This window comes from Numida meleagris, chromosome 1 (assembly GCF_002078875.1).
Source record: "Numida meleagris isolate 19003 breed g44 Domestic line chromosome 1, NumMel1.0, whole genome shotgun sequence".
In the NCBI taxonomy this organism is placed as follows: domain Eukaryota; kingdom Metazoa; phylum Chordata; class Aves; order Galliformes; family Numididae; genus Numida; species Numida meleagris.
The window spans coordinates 68,974,536-68,992,857 of record NC_034409.1 but is presented as its reverse complement, the minus strand read 5'-3'; the positions used below and the strand labels follow the sequence as shown (position 1 = coordinate 68,992,857).

Genomic DNA, 18,322 nt, shown 5'->3' with positions numbered 1-18,322 from the left:
GCCTGCCGCCGGTACGCCCGCAGCCCGGCCCCACACCGCCGGCTCCGCGGGGCAGCGCGGGCGGCACGGAGCCACCTCCTCCAGCAAAGCCGTCCTCCCTCCAGCGTTACGGCGATGGCTGCCTCGCGGCGGGGGGAGGAAGCGGGAGATTTCCAGCCGCCGCTGACAGGGTCTCGTCTCACCCCGCTCCGCTCCGCACCGTGGAGAGGCGGCTCCCCAGGGCTGAGCGGAGGGAAGCCCTGAGGCGCAGGGCTGCCCGCGGCACTCACCTCTGCGCGCTGCCCGCCCGGCGACTCCTCGCTCGCTGCCCGCCGCCGGCGCTGTGCGGGCCCGGCCCCCTCCTCCGCGCTAATGGCAGGAGGAGGAGGGCGGCGGGAGGGCCTCGGCGGAGGGATGGATGTTTACTCGGCGGCTCTCGCGAGAGCCCGGCGCCGCCGAACGGAGCCGCGATTGGTCGCGGCCCCGGGGCCCGGCACGGCCGCAGGCAGGTGCGCCGCGGCGGGGCAGCCGGCGGGCCCGCGCTCTCAGTCTGCCGCCCTCCCTGCTCCCTCGTGGCAGCGGCCCGGTTTCTGCCCCCAGCTCCTAGCTTCGGGGTGTGCTCCCTGCGCTGCACGGTCCCCCAAGGGCCGGTGGGTGTGAGGAGATGGGAGGGGGTAGGAGCATAGGGTATTACCCTATGCTGCAGATTGCCTATAAAACCAGCTGTGTGGAAGGCAAATCTCAGCTCAGATGAGAAGAATGTCAGTCAAAACGTAGTTTCTCTCATAGTGCATGGATGCTAGTAATGTCCCAGTGTCACCATTTGAGAATGGCTGTACATAAAGTAGACTTATTCGGCAGCCACATTTAATTTATTTCATCTCATTAGCCTTTAAATAGAGACAGCAGGGTCTTAGCTCTGTGCGCTAAGGCAGACTGCTTGCCCAGACACCTTAGCATCTCAGCAGCGTGGTCCTGTGAGTGGATCTGTGAGTTCCATTTGCCTTCAGGCTGAGCCAGGAAATTCACCACAGGCCCTGCCTGAGCTCCGTGGGCATGCTGCTGGGATCGTTTTCCAGAAGCGTTCAATTTGGTAGGTTTGAAATAACAGAAGCCTAAAATGATCACATTTTAATTTGGATGAACGCAGGAGTGCTTTCTGGAGGGACTGCCCATTGTGATAGCCACTCTCCACTTCCTCATTTGGAGATCATGGTAATGAAGTTGTGTGCTCCCATTTACCATGCCACAGGGTTGAAAGTGTAGACATACAGCCCAGAAAAAGTATTAGCAAAAGTGGAAAAAAACACTGTTAGTGTAAGAAAATCAAAACCAAACTGGTTGCAGATCTAGAAAAGCTATACTTGTCTAAAGCACTCTTCCCAGAGCAAAAGTCTCTACAAATCTTTATAAATAAGAACAGTAAAAGGAGCTGGTGGAATTACCACCATCCCAGCAGGGATGGGGATCAATTTCAAGTTGGAATTTTGGTGTTTGGGAGTTTTGATTTCAACATCTCACTGCTGTCTGCACCCTTCTTCTAAAGCAGTCGAAGGGGAGCAGTGGAGGGGAGGAACAGACCGGTGCAAGGTCAGTCCCGGAGAAGATAAGGAGCAGCTGTGACAATGAAAATGGAATGAAGGGTGACGTCACAGGGTGACGTTACAGTTCCTGACTAGATGCCGCTGCTCCTCCTCTGGGTCCTGCCAGTGCAGCAGATGGCAGACACTGAGGGACTGTTGTGCCAGTGGAAAATTACTGAGTTTTGCTGGTCCTGTGTATGGGTGTGTGAGGGGGGAAGTGGGGTGAGCTTCTGTTTGTTTAATTATTTTCAGGAGAGGAAAGGAAAAGAAATGGTTCCTAGAACTACAGAAATTACTGGCATGTAAAAACTGGCCAGTTATTTTAGACAAATGATACATGTCTATTTACAAAATTACTTTTCCCTGTTATTTCTTTATAACTTCCCTCATAAGTCACCTTTGTGAGTTTTCCTACATTGTAGTGCAATTAAAATTAGAAGCAGCATTGTAACAGTAGCACTCCTTGTTACTTAAGAGACTGACGGAAAAACAAAGTATTTCATGATTCTATTTTTACCTATCTGTGAAAGTATTTTTGTTAGTGGATTTTCCATTGCAAAACAGACATGGCTTATTTTAATTTTCTAATTATATATATATATATACTTTTTTTTTGTGGCTGAAGTCAAAGAGTACCTAACACGGTTCACTTCACAATGAGCACACTTAAAGAAAGCAACAACAAAATGCTCATTGCTCAATGTGCAAATAACTGTGCATTTCTTCTGCAAATGAAGGGGGCAGAGTTAACAGAACTACAGAAAGTTTTCACCAAAACTGTGAAACAGCCTAGCAGTTATAAACAGAAGTGCTTGCTCAATAACTTCTGTTTGTGTATATTTGTGAAGTTAGCCCTTCATTTAGAGGTATAAGAACCTATTCACTATGTAGAAGAATATCTCTTGAAATTGCCAGGTGATGGATTCAGTAAGCATTTTGAAATAAAATCTTTGCTCTAAATGATGTCCCAGTCCTTCATGCCACAACAAGCACTGTGAGGTTCTGTGCCCTCTGCTCAGTTGATTCTGACTGCAGGATGAAGGTATACCGCGGTATGCAACAATTAAAAGCAAACACAAAAGCCTAAATGCCGCTTGTCAAATTCTACTGAACCTCTGAAGCCTTAAACTGCCCTTTCCACTCCAAAAAAATAAATAAATAAATCTTGGGAAGGTCTGTAGCAAACCTAAACAATATATTGCCCTCATTATTGTAATTCAAAAGAAGGATATCATGTCTGAGAATGGACATTTATATGAGATTGACATAAATCACTGTCTTCTGCAGTCAGTTGGTGTAACAAAAATACCAATTGCTATATCAGAGTCATGCTGCAGAAGTCTCTTGGAAAGTTTATCTTTTTCCTTACTATGAAAAGTCCTTCTCAGCATCAGAAATAATCCATACATGTTTAATTTACAGGAGACATTGCACTTAGTTTGCAACTAGATGATCAATGCAACATTTAGGAATCAATTCTGATTTTCCTTTCTTGCTTTTTTACTATTTTTCTATACAATAGAGACCAGATTGTAAATACTAAAAAAAAATACTAAAGCTTTTAAAACTGATCAAGAAATAATGCTGAACTAGGTAAATATAATGCAGATCATGCAGAAACATTCAGACAGACATTCCAGTGTCTGTAATATTTTTTTAGTTACTTTTGATAGTTTTTAAGCCATTTTTAACTTATAAATCCCCAATCTGCCTAAATAGCAAAAACATGTATTTTTATTGTTTAAAATGGAAAAAAAAGAAAAATTCTTTAACCTATTTTATGACACCTAGCATACTGTCGTCGAATTTTGACAAGATTTCACACCTTCTGAATGTGCCATTCAGTTGTTTGATTTCTGTAGGGCACAGTAGTGAATCAAATACTTACAAAATGCTGGGGCATAGAATAAAAGGGAATTTCTTAGTAGACAGAATGCAAACTTAGAAGGCATGTATGAAAGAGAAGAAAGAAGTGTGAAGAGACGTGTGAAGTGTGAAGAGACCAGTGAAATTGGTCTCTTCTGTATTCCTTAAGATTATTCATGTGAGTAACATTACTCTCCTCATTGTTTGCTAAATCAGGCTCCATACTTAGGTAACTCATCAATATTTAAAAAGATATAACAACATAGGAACTTCTCTACTGGATCAGACTCAGTCTCTATCTAGGTCTAGGTGGTGATTCTTCCCAGTGACTGTGGGCAGACATCTAGGGAAAAAGAATAATAGAACAAATTCAAAATGGATTCCTTTAAAAGCCTCCCACTCTTCATCTATCCTGAGCCTGATGTGGTCTGTCTGCATACTAACTCTAGTGGATTACTTCTCCAAGTGCTTGTGTGGTCTCCTCTTAAAACTCTGTAAGAGTCTTGCATTCCCAGCACACTTCAGCAGGGATTTCTGCAGCCTGTTGTATGAAAACTGCCTCCTACTGCTTATCCTGAACCTGTTTCCTGAGAGTGTCTTCTTATCACTGCCAGGTTTGGTATCAGCATAGACAGGGAACTGCTGAACTATGTCCATTCCATCAGTGCTGCTTTGTTTTTATATCTCATTTTGTCTTTATTAAAGAGTAAGGAGTCTTTGTCTTGAAGCTGTTCAGTACTTTTTCTCACCTGCATCTGAACACCCCTGTGTGTATAAAGCCAGCTCCCAGGGAGCACAGTGGCCCAGGAGTGCAGTGAACAGGACGGGCAAATAGGGTGTAGCAGGGGCAGCTCATGCAGGGTGTTTGAGCAGGGGATCGGAGTACCCTTCCCCACTCGGGTGACCACCTCACCTGTTGTCTGCCTCTCGTACAGCCAATCTGGCCATGGTTTCCACTAGGCAGAAAGCCCTGGCAAAAAAGAATGTGGCGACTCAGATGGAGTGCCTGCACAAAAATGTGGTTGTTCATGCCTCTGGCTGCAGGGACTGCCTGAGCCTGTTGCTACCAGTGAAGGGCAGCAGGGATACCACTTAAGCGAGGTGTGAGAAGTGGATGATCTGTTCAGTATGGTGGCAGAGCTCAAGGAGTACGTGGAGAGTTTAAGGAGCATGGAATGTGAGCAGAAGATAGACTGATAGAGTAACTCCCTGCCGTACCTGCAAGAAAGGCACTAGAGTGATACCCTCCAAATAGTGGTGGACCCCCTGCCCCGCTACTCTTGGGCATAGGGAGGGGATTTAAGAGATGAGGAGGAGTGGAAACAGGTCCCAGCTCAGTGTCGCAGACAAACCCCATCCCTACCTACCTTGATTTCCCAGGTGCCCCTACATAATATGTTTGAAGCTCTGGAACTTGAGGGAGAGGTGAGTGAAGATGTGGTATATGGTCCAACCAGGAGGTTGCCTGGAGTGAGGCAGTCAACTCATTGAGAGGGCTTTGAACTAGGTATGAGGAGGGAAGGGGATAAAAGGAGGCTCACAAGAGATGAGCCTGGGGGAACAATGATAGGGTTGTGGGTGAGGCAAATGAATGAAGTGCATGGGGTTCTGTTATAGACTGTCTAACCAAGATGAAGAGATAGACAAGGCATTCTATGAGCAGCTGGCAAAGGTTGCACAGCTGCCAGCCCTTTTTCTCTTAGGGGACTTTGGCTTCCTGTACATACGTTGGAAATATAGCACAGAAGAAAGAGTCTGGGAGGTTTCTAGAGTGTGTGGAAGACAACTTCCTGACACAGGTGGTAAGAGAGCCTACCAGAGGTGGTGATCTACTAGACTTGCTGTACACAAACAGAGAAGGTCTGGTGGGAGATGTGGAGATCAAGAGCTGTCTTGAAATTGTAGACTTCTCAATTCTTGGTGAAGTCAGGAGATGGGCCAGCAAAGCTGCTACCTTGGACTGTTGGCAGGTGAACTTTGAACTATTCAGGACACTGGTAGTGACTCTTTAGGGAGTCAGTCCTTGAAAGGTAAAGGGGTCCAGGATGGCTGGACATTCCTCAAGGACATCTTAGAGGCACAGGAGCAGGATGTCTCTCTGTGCTGTAAGATGAGTTGGCAGGGAAGAAGACTGGCACGGATGAACAGGGAACTATTTCTGAGACTCCAGTAGAAAAAGACAGTCTACCTCCTATGGAAGAAGGGACAGGAAAACTGGGGAGAGTATGAAGAAGTTGTTAGGATATGCAGAGAGAAAATTAGAATGGCAAAAGCCAAGGTTAAACTCAACCTGGCCACTGGGGTAAAAGAGAACACAAATTTTTTATAAATGTATGAACAACAAGAGGAGAGCTAAGGAGAATCTCCATCTTTTACTGGATGCAGCAGGGAACGTGACCACTGAGGATAAGGAAAACTCTGTGGTTCTCAATGCCTTCTTTACGTCTGTCTGTAAAAGTCAGACCAGTTATCTTTGGGGTACTCTACACCCTGACCTGGAAGTCTGGGTGGGGAGCAGAATAAAATCCCCATGATTCAGGGGGAAACAATTAGATCTACTACTCCATCTGGACTGTCCATGGAGCCAGGTGGGATCCACCCAAGGGTGCAGAGGGAGCTGGCAGAGGAGACTGCCAAGCCACTTTCCACCATCTATCATTGCTCTTGGTTAACTGGAGAGGTCCCAGAGGTCTGGAGGCTTGTCAATGTGACACCTATCTACAAGAAGGGTCATAAGGAGGCTAGGGAAACTACAGGCCTGTCAGCCTCACCTTGGTGCTAGGGAAGGTTACGGAACAGATCATCTTGAGTGAGATCACACAGCTTGCACAGGACAACCGAGTGAGGCCCATCCAGCATGGGTTCATGAAATGTAGGTCCTTTTTAACTAACCAGATCTCCTTCTGTGATTGAGTAACTCGCCTGGTGGATGGGGGAAAAGCTGTCAGTGTAGTCTACTTACACTTCAGCAGAGCCTTTGACACTGTCTCCCACAGTATTCTGGGGAAGCTGGCAGCCCGTGGCTTGGACATACACACTCTTTGCTGGGTAAAGGATTGACTGGAGGGCCAGGCCCAGAGAGTGGTGGTGAATGGAGTTAAATTCAAGTGGTGTTTCCCAGGGGTCAGTATTGGGGCTCTTTAATATCTTTATTCATGACCTGGATGAGGGGATTGAGTGCACCCTCAGTAAGTTTGCAGATGACACCAAGTTGGGAGGAAGTGTTGATCTGCCTGAGGGTAGGAAGGCCCTACTTGGGGATGTGGACAGGCTGGATCACTGGGCTGAGGCCATTGGGATGAGTTTCAACAAGACCAAGTGCTGGGTCCTGCTCTTTAGCCACAACAACCCCAGGCAATGCTACTGGCTTGGAGCAGAGTGACTGGAAGATCGTGTTGAGGTAATGGATGCGGGGGTCTTGCTTGAGGCTTGGCTGAATGTGAGCCAGCAGTGTGCTCAGGTGGGCAAGAAGACCAATGGTATCCTGTCTTGTATCAGAAATAGTGTTGCCAGGAGGAGCAGGGAGGTGATTGTCTCCCTGTACTCAGCTCTGGTGAGGTTGCATCTTGAGTACTGTGTTCAGTTTTGGGCTCTGCACATTGAGGCCCTGGAGTCTGTTCAGAGAAGGGCAATGAAGCTGGTGAGGGGTCTTGAGCACAGGTCTTATGAGGAGCGGCTGAGGGAACTGGGATTGTTTAATCTGGAAAAGAGGAGGCTCAGGGGAGACCTTAATGCTCTCTCCAACTATCTGAAGGGAGATTGCGGTGAGGTGGGTGTCAGCCTCTTCTCCCTTGTAACTAGTGATGGGACTAGAAGGAAAGGCCTCAAGTTACACCAGCAGAGGTTCAGGATGGATATTAAGAAAAACTTCTCCAAAAGAGTGGTCAGGTGCTGGAACAGGCTGCCCAGGGAGGTGGTGGAGTCGCTGTCCCTGGAAGTGTTCAAGAAACGTTTAGATGTCGTACTTAGGGATATGGTTTAGTGGGGAAATATTGGTGGTAGGTGGACAGTTAGTCTAGATGATCTTGGAGGTCTTTTCCAACCTTGGTGATTCTATGATTCTATGATTCTACTCTCTCTGACCATCTCTGAACCTTTTTCTAATCTAACACTTCATAGGAAAGTGAAGAGACCAGCATTTCACTATTCATGGTGTGGGTGAACCATGAACATTTGCAGAGGCATAAATTTCTTGCCTTCCATCTTAATTTGAAGGCAGAATGCACTCTTTGCTGTGTCTGTTAAAATTAGTAATAGACATGTTATGTTTTTAGTGAAATACTTTTCAGAGGCATTTGTGACAATCCAGCTCTGTTCAATACAACCAACTACAGACTGTTGCTATCTCACTAACTTTATTAGTTAATTCTAATTTCTACATCCCTGAAAGCCCAGATAATTTTCTTTACATTAATAACATCTATGTCACTGAGAAACTAATTGCATTTCCACATGTGTAGTCTAAGGAACAAAGCAATTCATTGAGCTGAACAAAATAAAGGAAATCACTGTAGTCCCCTTACAAACCGCCAGTTTGTATCCTGAATGTCTTAGTGAATTACAACTATTCTTTCAAAAAACAGTATTTTGCCATTTTTCCATGCTATTTATATGACTTATGTGCTATGTAAATACTAGTATTTTTTTTAGCATAGATTTCTGGCTTGGCTTTGACTTGCTACATTCTACTTGCTAGCACAGAGTTACCAAATTTCCCATTCAAGAGTTAAATCTGTGACAGAGTTGATTGGCTTTGTTAGCAATTAAAATATTTATGGCTGAGTTCACTTAAACAGCATCATCTATTAAAATATTTTTTTTTCTGCATTTTCTATGTAGAAAAACCTTGTAGACTTGCTACAGACTTATTAATACATGATCTTTTTCCATAAACAAACACGTAAAGTCTGGCACAAAAAAAAAGTTAGCAAAGTTACTAACTAATGATTTCAATTCTTAATTATTGAAGAAGCTCGATATTCTTCCACACTTAGTGTAGTCAGCTTTGTCCTTTCTTTAAATAGTAGAGAAAAATGAAGTTGACAATTCTTCATATCTGTCCCTTGTATACAAAATAATATATTTAACAAAAGTACCTCTATTCTTCAGATACATTATTCTTAGTTAATACACTTAATCTTTTCCTACTTTGTTCCAGGAATTAGCATATGCTTTTTCCGCTTTGATAAGAATCCACATAGAATCTTTTCTCGTTATCCTGGTACATGGAAGACCATTTGTGTATTGCAATCTTACCTTATGGTCTGTTTTCTTACTTAACATTTGTTTTCTGCTTGTCTTTGCTATATAGCTGTCTAGATCAGCTTTTGTGTCTGACGTAAAGCTCTTAAAATAAGTTAAGAAAAAACTGGAACAAGATGTAAATGAAATGATGCAACTCGCTGTTACATTCTGTTCCCTGCTTTTCAACCCTGGTGCATCTATTTTAGGGCCTGATGGTGAAGTCTCTAGACTCACAGGAGCTATCTCAATGAACATGGGATTCTGGAGCAGCCTACGGAGGAGAGATTCTTGCTTGTAAAGGGTGGCTGTCACCACAGTATAGTGTAGCTGTCATAGGAGAATCAAGGACAACAAAACAGGCACAGAAGGCATGGAGATTAGTGTGACTGGAATTGAACAAGCCACGTTCCTTTTATTTTAACTTGAAACATCACATTTCAGGTCACTGCAAATCCTGAAGACCTCAAAAATCTGAAGTCATCTCTTCTCTCCCAAACAATGACAAAACTGTGAGGCAGAAAAAGAGGAAGGAGAGAATGGTGATGAAATCTTGATGTTTGATCAAATTCTTTAATTATTTAACTGCCTCCTTCCCCAATGCCCTACAGGGGATAATTGAAAGCCTGAAAACTCCATCCTAAATACACACTCAAAGATGCAGTCCGTTTCCCTTTCTGTTTCCTAAATCCCCTTGGCAGTGCCTGTTTGTGATTGCATATTATTAGTAGATTTCCCCGTATTCCTTCCTGTTTGATAATATGAGAATTTTTCTCCAAGTTTGTGAGAGCAATCTGGTTCTCTCTTGAGAGATGTCGACTCTCAGCTAGCACTGAAGCTGAAGGTTTCCAGACTAACTTCTCTGCTAATTACTATGAGCTTTGCAGTAAAAATTTTCAAAGTTTGCTAAGGAGAGAAATTGATCAACCATTGCATGTGTAGGTAAAGCCCATAAGAAATTGAGACAATCGCCCTGTGAAGAAATACGTGATAGCTTGTATTCTTGGTGACCCACCTGTGTTGCTGGCAGATCTTGCTAAAGATGCTGCTGTCTTTCCAGTTTAAATTCTCAGCACAGAAATTTGATTAGATATCCTTTTACACTACATTTGTAGTACAAAATATGTAAGCATATTGCCATTTTCTTTCCTTTTCTGCTGCTTTCTCTGAGATTTCCTTCATTGTCCTTTTTCTCTGTCAAAGTAATTGAGAACTTAAATTATTTAACTAACCTTTTCACTTTTTTTTATACCGCAAACTCATGCTGAAATAAAATGATCTAAGCACAATCTTCATCTGTAGGAGAGAAGTAAAAAAGGAAACAAAATAGTTAAAAACTTAATGCAGCCTCACACTTGGTTAAACTACCAGTGAGAGAGGGCAGAGAAAAGAAAACAATTCAGTTCCATTCCAGTTATCATGTGGGCTTAGATCTTTAAGTGAAAACAATCCAATTAATTGTCACAGCATGAAGAAAACTACTGAGTCTGATAAAGACAAGGCAGAACACTAAAGAGAAAATATATGCTTAAGGTCTCACTATAAGCCAACAAAAGATCTCACGGTTTCAATGCACTTACTGCAGAGCCTTCTTTGCCTTGTCTCTGAATAACTACGGTGTCATGGAGGGATAGAGCAGCCCAGGCATGTTCAGCAGGACCAGGCCGTGTGATGTTTGATCCCTGTGACTGTCTCTACAACCAGTGAAATTCTTCTGGAGTCCTCAGGAGTGCAGAGCCCTATACAGAGGCTGCTGCAATGATAACAGAGGGAGTAATTAAGCCTGCAGTGCTCGAGTCTGCTAAGGAGAAAGGCCACGGGGGGCCCCAGGAAGAAAAGCATTTTAAAGAAGCATCAAGGTTTGGATCCCCAGAACTCTGTCCTCACCTTCCCAGTCCATAGTCAAGGATTAGCCATGTTTTTCAAAAATGATTGCAATTCAGAAAACATGGACAATAAACTGCCAGCAGGATGTCAGTAAATCTGGAGCTGCGAAAGTAATTTCCTAGTCTCTCCAAAGAGAGCAGAATGTTAATCAGTGTACTTATTTTTCTCCTTCTGCTGTAATTAATCATGCATGGCCACAACTTGACTACCTGAATTCACTCAAAACTCTTGAAAAAAAAGATGGTGCACTTGGAAGGATTACTGACAAAAAAAGTAGGTTTAGAAAGACGACAAAAGGTCAAATAATTAGCCTAGATTTCTGAGGGTCCAATAAAGAAAGCAGCCTGGTGATATGGAGTGCATACAAAAAAAGTAAATATGGATGAAAATGCTCTTAGATTTCTTATGATTTTAAGTAGTATCTCTTGTCCCTCTGGGACTAGAATTTGAGTGGCTCTTCTGGTCATGTCACAGACACTACATGAAAGAAAGGACAAGATCTTCATTAAAGAATTGGGATTCTTAGTTATTTCAGCTGATGAAAAACTTCCAGCTAGTGAAACAACCCTAATGTATGCAATCTTTCTGGAAACAGCCCTGGAAGCCATACCAGGAGTTTTAGCCAAACTAACCACTATACTTGTGCTTTGTTCATCTTTCTTTTTTATATCCATTCTTCATCTGATTTCAAGTTTGCATGCTGTATTTTAAGCATGAAGTTCTTATTCTACTGGGTATATGAATAGAGCCAATCTTGTCAAAGAACAAACTATAACTACCTTACAAGTAATTGCAGTCTAGTGCAGGATTTCTGTATTATTTCTGATTAAGTGAAAGAAAGATAAAAATCTACTTCTGTTTCCAGTAAAAGTCACATTTCACTAGCTGAACTTTGAAGAATATAATGATTCAGCAAAACCAAACCCCAGAAGGCAGACTTTATGCCATTGTGCTCTTACGCTGCCAACAAACTGGTCTGAACTGAGTAGAGCTGCAAAAGAAAACTTCAGATCTCTCTCAAAAAGAAGACGTTCATCAAGCTATAATTCATTAAAAGCCCATTGGTATAGTCCATTGGTATAACATCACTCTGTCTGGTCCAGTGATTTTGACACATTTACAGGTGGAATGTTGTGATTTTGTTTTAAACTGCCATAATTTCCTCCCTTCATGTCTAACGCACCATTCAGTGCCTTATTCAAGCCAGAGCAAGTAGTTAAATGTGCCAGTTCATTACAAAATGGTGGTAAATTTCCTATTACACAGCCACTTTGTATCTGCACATCCACTCTGGCTATGGGTATACCCTGTGAAGCAGACAGATACAAGGACAAGGAAGAAGGGCCAGATAGTCTGAGATCTGCAAGATAAGCATGCTGATCATAAAACCCATCAGCTACAACCAGGCTGGATTCCCAAGAAGTGGGTGGCTGCATGGGTACATTGGCATGAAGCAGCTGACAAATTTCCCTTGCTCTTGCCTGTAATGATATTCCTAAGTATGCAGTAATATCAGTGAGGCAATCAGAAATAAAAACAACAAAAGGATCTCACTTAGGTATATTATAGGTTGTGTAAGGCTACACCCATGTATTTGTGAAATTTTCATCACAACGTTCCTAATGTGACACCTTTGAACTGGTTTTGAAGAAAGGATGTAATTAGAGAGATGTTTTCTGAAATGTGGAACCAATTTACAGGAGTTCAAGCAGCTGTATTATCTAAAACTGGCAGTGCAATTTCTTAAGCTTTCTTAAAAAGCGTTCAGAAACACTTCTCATTATTGCAAAAATAAGTTTTTTTCAGGTAATGTATTAGGAGAAACAGGCACAGTGCAGGTTATCACTAGTGAAAGAATGTAGCAATGCTTACCTATTTACAACTTACAGTTGGAGTTCAGTCCAGGTTACTCTATAATGTTACACTTTTAACCAGTGGTCATCTCTGTCTTCCTATTCTTGTCTACTTCTTACACACTTTGTGTGATGCAAGAGCCCATGACTTCTGTGCACACATGAACTTTAGTGATGGGGCTGAAGGCAGCCTCTGCACCACTTACACCTTGTATTTTCTTTCTTGTTTATGTATTTTATCACCATAATATCTGTTCTTCAAAGTTATTATTTACAGAGGGAAAGACGCTTTCTATATCTTTCATGTCTCTTGTCTTGTGTGAATTCTAATGATGATATTTTAATTAAAAAACAAGTAAGGAAGTACGTCGTAAGGAAAGTCACTAGTAGAACTTCCATAAAAAGTGATGGAAAGAGCAAGACACTTGCTGGTCTTGCTGGGCTAAGACACTTGAAATTAAATGGAATTAGAAATGCAATAAGTTGTTGGTGATTTTTACTTTCAAAAAGGTTGTGTAATGAGAGCTTAAAGCAAATATGATTATGCAAGCCCGTGCTGGTTAACAGGGTAATATTTAATCAAAGTTAAGAGAATTTCTTTTTGGTATTCGTCCTAAATGTAGGGCAAAACATTAACAATGCACTGAATCATCTGAAAAGCCTTGTCTCTGTAAGGCGCTAAGGAGACGAATTAGGTGGAGATGCTATTCACCTTGTTATGTCTACTTAGCTCAATACATAGGTAGAAATCAAACCATAATACACTAGATCTGCACCTAAGAATTCCTTTTTTTTACTGGGGAACTGTTGACTTGAACACTCAGTGTGTCATTGCTGTTGTCTGAAGGAAAATGTCTGCTACAGAAGAGTGACTCCTCTCTTAGGAATGGGTTTTCTTCCCTAACTGGCACTGGAAACAAACAGAAGAAATCTGGAGATTTAGCTAGTTTTAGAAGAAAAGTAGAGGAAGCAGGTCATGGAGCAGTGGCCCTCCTTCAGCAATGACTGACGGAATGAGGAAGGCAACTCAGTAGCAAATATTACTGACCACTTTTTCATTAGTCATTCACTCCCCCATTTCCGTCTGCTTGAAGATGACACAATGTAGGTACTAACTTGAATTAACAGGTATTTATAGACCTGTCTATGAAAAGACCCTTCCAGATTTTGAAGATTAATTTTCCCTTTCCTGAGAAGCTTAAAGTTCAAGATAGACGTTAGGTGGAGAAGACCAACAGCAGGGAATTTGCATTGTACTGGATGCCAGTCCTACAAACACCCTCACAACAGGAGCCACTTAAAATGTACCTGATGTTGGGAAGAAGCATGATCAGCATTAATAAAGTCAGCATGTGTCTTCAGCAGGTCTACTAAAGGTCAACCTCCTTGAGGTAAGCTCTACTCTTACTAATAGAGTAAGCTATTTTCCTTCAAGTGCATGGGTTCCCTTGTAGCATACCTGTCTTGGGGCTCACTCCAGCAGCAGTTAATTCCTGGTGTGTGCTGCCTGCTGCCTGCAGGGCTGCTGGGGATGCAGTGGGGGCTGGCTCCAGGCTGGTGGGGGATGGAGCACAAAGCTGGGTTTCCAGGTTGGTTGGTGTAAACTCTGATGCCGTGATGGTTAATCAACACACAGCCACTGGTACTCACTCACTTCTTGCCATATCCATGACCTCCTAGTGAGTTAATCAGAGAAAAAATTGTTACCTCTGTTGAAGTTCCCAGAAGCCATCTCCAGTTTATCCATAAGAAAGAGAAACTTGGCATGAAAAATTTTGTATATCTTTCTGGTTACATTTGCACAAGGCATCCTCCAAGGACCATATAATATTTTCAGTGATCTTTAAAAAAGGACACAGAGAGTTAAATATTTGATCTTGCCGAGGGGGCTTTTAACCGAACTTAGGGAACTGCCAGTATTGTTAGGTCAAGTGAGTAGAGTCCTGGTCCTTGGAGGGAAGCATCCTACACATATTTCAGGGGAAGCTAAAGGAGAACACTTCTTCTTAGCTAATCCCACCACTTTGTATAATTTTACAGAAAATATCAAGGAAGAAATGAAAGATTCCAGTAAATGTAATCTGCACAGGGAACTAGGAATCATCTTACTGAACTATGAACTTCTTACAGTAATTCATCACAGAGTATTTTATTGATGCCTTACTATCAGCAATGTGTTTGTCCAATTTTCTCAGCTGCGCCAGCTTGAGATAGGCAGAAGGCAGGGAGGGGGTTGAAGCATAATATGTACTTTTCTTCCTACACCTGTTTCTTCCTAATGGTGAAGTGCATTGCCCTGCCAAACAGGTAGTTTTCCCAGTTGATTTTCCTGCATCATTTTACTTTGCTTCTTGCAGCAAGACATTTACATGAGGATAGAATAACTTAGCTGGCTTGGCTGTTCTCTTGGCAATGTGAGGCAGGGGCAAGCTACTGAGTTTGCTTCTCAGTGCTACAGAGGTGCGAGTCACAAAATGCAGGGACAGCATCCAGTTATTATCTGTCCCCGAAGTTCCAGGGTTTTGGCTCTGTTGTTTCTGTTTGAACATTTTCTTCGCGATTACTCGATGATGAGCACTGAGAAAGAGGAAGCTACCCTATGTTAATCTGTATGCTTTTAATAAAAAAGTGTGAAACCTAAAAAGGGCAGCTGTTAGTTTTTGGAAAGGCAGAGCTGCAAAGTAGTGATTGCATAAAATTGAACATAAAGGCTTGAGGAGTCTATTCCTGGGTAGCCTCAGGAAAGATGCTTCATGCCGCCTTTTGTTAAAGTACAGATGCTACTTTTCAGGATTAGTGCATTCAAATTAAACCTTTATATCAAAGCTTTTTAAACCAAACAACTGTAAACCAGGTATGTCTTGGACAATCTTCATGAATTGCAGGAATCAGTCACAGAAGTGCACAGACAGAAGCAAATTGCAGTGTGCAGTGTGTGTGTGTGTGTGCATGTATATTTGGAGGAATAAGACTTTACCACAAAAGTTTCTGCAGCAAAATCACAATACTGGTCAAATAATGCTTGCCTCAAAGTCCTTTGGAAGGGTAGAGTGTGTGGATTCAGATCTGCCTCTTTGATTTACGTCTTCCTTCACTTGGATGCTTTGTATGAGTCACAAAGCTACCTAAAAATTTGCAGATGGGAAGGGTTAAAAAATTGCAACTCTTTCTTTATGACCAACCATCCCAACTAAAGGGAGGCATTTACAATCCCAGTCAGGACAAGGCGATTAAAACACATATAATCTTTTTGCTGAAATTGATTCATGGTAAAGGAAAAATATTCCATGCATTTCCCTATTCAATTAGAGAATACAAACCATTCTAGGAATCACAAAGAAACGTTAAGTTGTCTGCAGAAAGCTCAGATTATTACATCATCTCTCTGGACAGAGATTTATTACAGCTAAAATTCTGTGCTGCAGAAACACAGCACCAATAAATCACCATTTTACCCTGTCAATAGCTTAAATGGGAGAGGGAACAGGGCTGGAAATGTTTCTGGCCTCAATGGTACTTCAAAAGAAGTTCTGAGGAAGTGGGTAAGCACCACAGGCAGAGTTCATTGCATGGCCAGCAACCTCCAGCTTGTAACAAAGAGCAAAGGAGTTGGGAACATGCCCTTGGTTAGATAATACTCGCAGAGCGTTTGGAAGGGATAGAACTGTATGAATGCTAAATGCTGTCGTTTAACTGGGTTGAGCTCTTTTCAAGATTGAGCAACTGTATTTTATAATGTAGTCTGTGTTTACTAGGGGGGATTTTAAATGACTTCCCAACCTCCGCCTTGTGTAAACATTCTGTGTTTAAGATAGACACTGTAAAATTCTATGAAAGAAGAGGTTTGTAATACCAAGGTTACAGAGGTGGGAGATTATAGGACTGAGGCAGTAGCAACATACGCGTGGTCTCATGCATACTCTCCATTTCTCAATTTTATACTATCTCTTGACCTTTTTCTTTTGCAATCTTTTTGAATATTACCTCATTGATTGAGGATTTTGGTCCACAGTTTTACTGCTCTATGTAATTTTAAAGACTGGTTAGCCAGCCAGTAGTGCTGGTTGTTTGTCTTTAAAGTGATATTTCTACTTTTCATTATGCTTCTTAAAAAGCATCCTGCATTCATCCTACATTTCACTTTAATTAATATTTTCCCAGAACTCTTCATTTTGCACTTGTCCTTCACTATATGTTACATTTCTCACATTCTTTATCCTTTGAGTATTCAGCAACCACAGTCAAATTTCCCTTAGCTTCATCCCGAGAAGGCTTAAAACCCCCTGCAAAAAGCAGCGGAATTTGTCTCAGAAGAAATCTCCAGTAGGGAAATGAAAGTAAGCCCTGGTATTTGTAACGTAAAGTCAAGCTATTTCCCATCTGCTTTTATGCCAGGAGAGAAGTGAGGAAGGAACAGCCCTATATCTTTCTTCTTCTCAAGTTGCCTTGAGGTAGGAGCTCAAAGCTGAAACAAGTGGAGTGGCAGTGTATTTATTAATTTCTTTTCAGCTGCCACTCATCACGTACCAAAGGTCTCAGTGTATCAGAGTAAAAAGATGCAAAGCTGTGGAATTTTACAGCAGGAAGGCGGCTTTGGCTGAACCACAGGAATTGCTTCATGAAGTGTCAGCATCAGTGCAGAGGCCATGGTAATAAGCCATCTGTTGCCCATGCTTCCTGCTCGATCAGTGCTGAGGGGTGGAAGCAGCATGGCTGAGGATTTACAACAACAATCCTGTGGTGACTACAGTATGTAAGCTGAAAAGGGAGTTTACACTGCCTGTTCATACTCACAAACCCTCCATTTATCATTCTGTTTCAGGTGTTACAAAGGATGGAGCCATGAATGTGGGATCAATCAAGTTTTCTTGTCTTACAAACCCTGTGGGATGGCAACCCATAAAAGGGTTTCAGCATTGCAGTATGCAACCCTTTGCTATCATGCTGTCTAGTGTACTTGGCTCCAAGTGAGACACAGAGGTGCCCTATATGGGTGTCCTTGTAGAGTATGATGTTGGAAAATCAGATTCAGAGAAAGCAGTGAGCTGAGCAAGAAACCCCCTAAGCCAGCCAGAAGGTTAATGCCCAGTATTAATCCCCAGAGTCTGGGGAGAGCTAGAAGATGATTCTCTTTGTTATTCTCTTTCAGCATGAACTCACTCTTTGAGTTTGTGCCTAATCCCAGTGAGCCTTGCTACTGAAAAGGAAAAGGCCCAGAAACAAGGGGAAACTGCGTCATAGTTCAGCTAAAACTTCAGACAGTTGCATAAGATACTTACTTTGAAAATGCAAGTTTACCCGTTTGCAGTGGGGCTGTTAAAATAAGTCCCTGAAAGCCAGGCTCGTGTGTGTTTTATCCTGAGCCTCTCCTGGTTTCTCTTGCTGCAGTCACTCCCATGTACACCCCACATAGGAAGGCAATGGAGTGAGGAGCTATCAGGGATGGAGAGAGCAGCACAACAAGGAGGTCTGCCACCCAGAGCCCGCCTTTCCACACGTGGCAGATTTTTAGTGATCAAATATTTATTAAAGGCAGGTAGAACACATCTTTCATCATCCTGTGGGTGATTCAGAATTGTTTTTCCGGAATGAGAACTGAGCAAACCAGAGCCAGTTTTGTCTTGCAGATACCTTGGAGCTAATGTGCAGCTTGACCACTCCTGTATTTCTTTACTGTGACAGGTAAGTACAGGTGTCTCAGGAATTTACCAGTGTAGAAGCAAGTAGCCTTGGCTCCTGCAAGAAGCTTTGAGGAAGCTTTGCTCCTGTTGGGTAATTCTGTTTAAGGTTCACTCATAGTTCAGAAGGCATTTCATAGGAGGTGTTTCATGGATTGGCACTAGTTCCAGTTCTGATTCCAGCAGATCAGCAAGTGCTGTGTCGACCATTGCAGACCTTTTGCATGTGATCTTT

At 42.5% G+C, this 18,322-nt stretch overlaps 1 long non-coding RNA gene across 2 annotated transcripts; it reads right to left on the bottom strand.

The window, feature by feature from the left end:
- On the bottom strand, positions 9,044-17,938 carry LOC110396520. 2 transcript variants are annotated; one of them, XR_002437024.1, is made up of 5 exons: positions 17,689-17,905; positions 13,869-14,085; positions 10,250-10,422; positions 9,685-9,863; positions 9,044-9,179 (listed from the first exon to the last, which is right to left on the bottom strand). It is a non-coding gene; the product is annotated as an uncharacterized LOC110396520 (long non-coding RNA). The 2 variants fall into 2 exon arrangements; XR_002437023.1 differs by having other exon boundaries at positions 9,685-10,422; positions 17,689-17,938.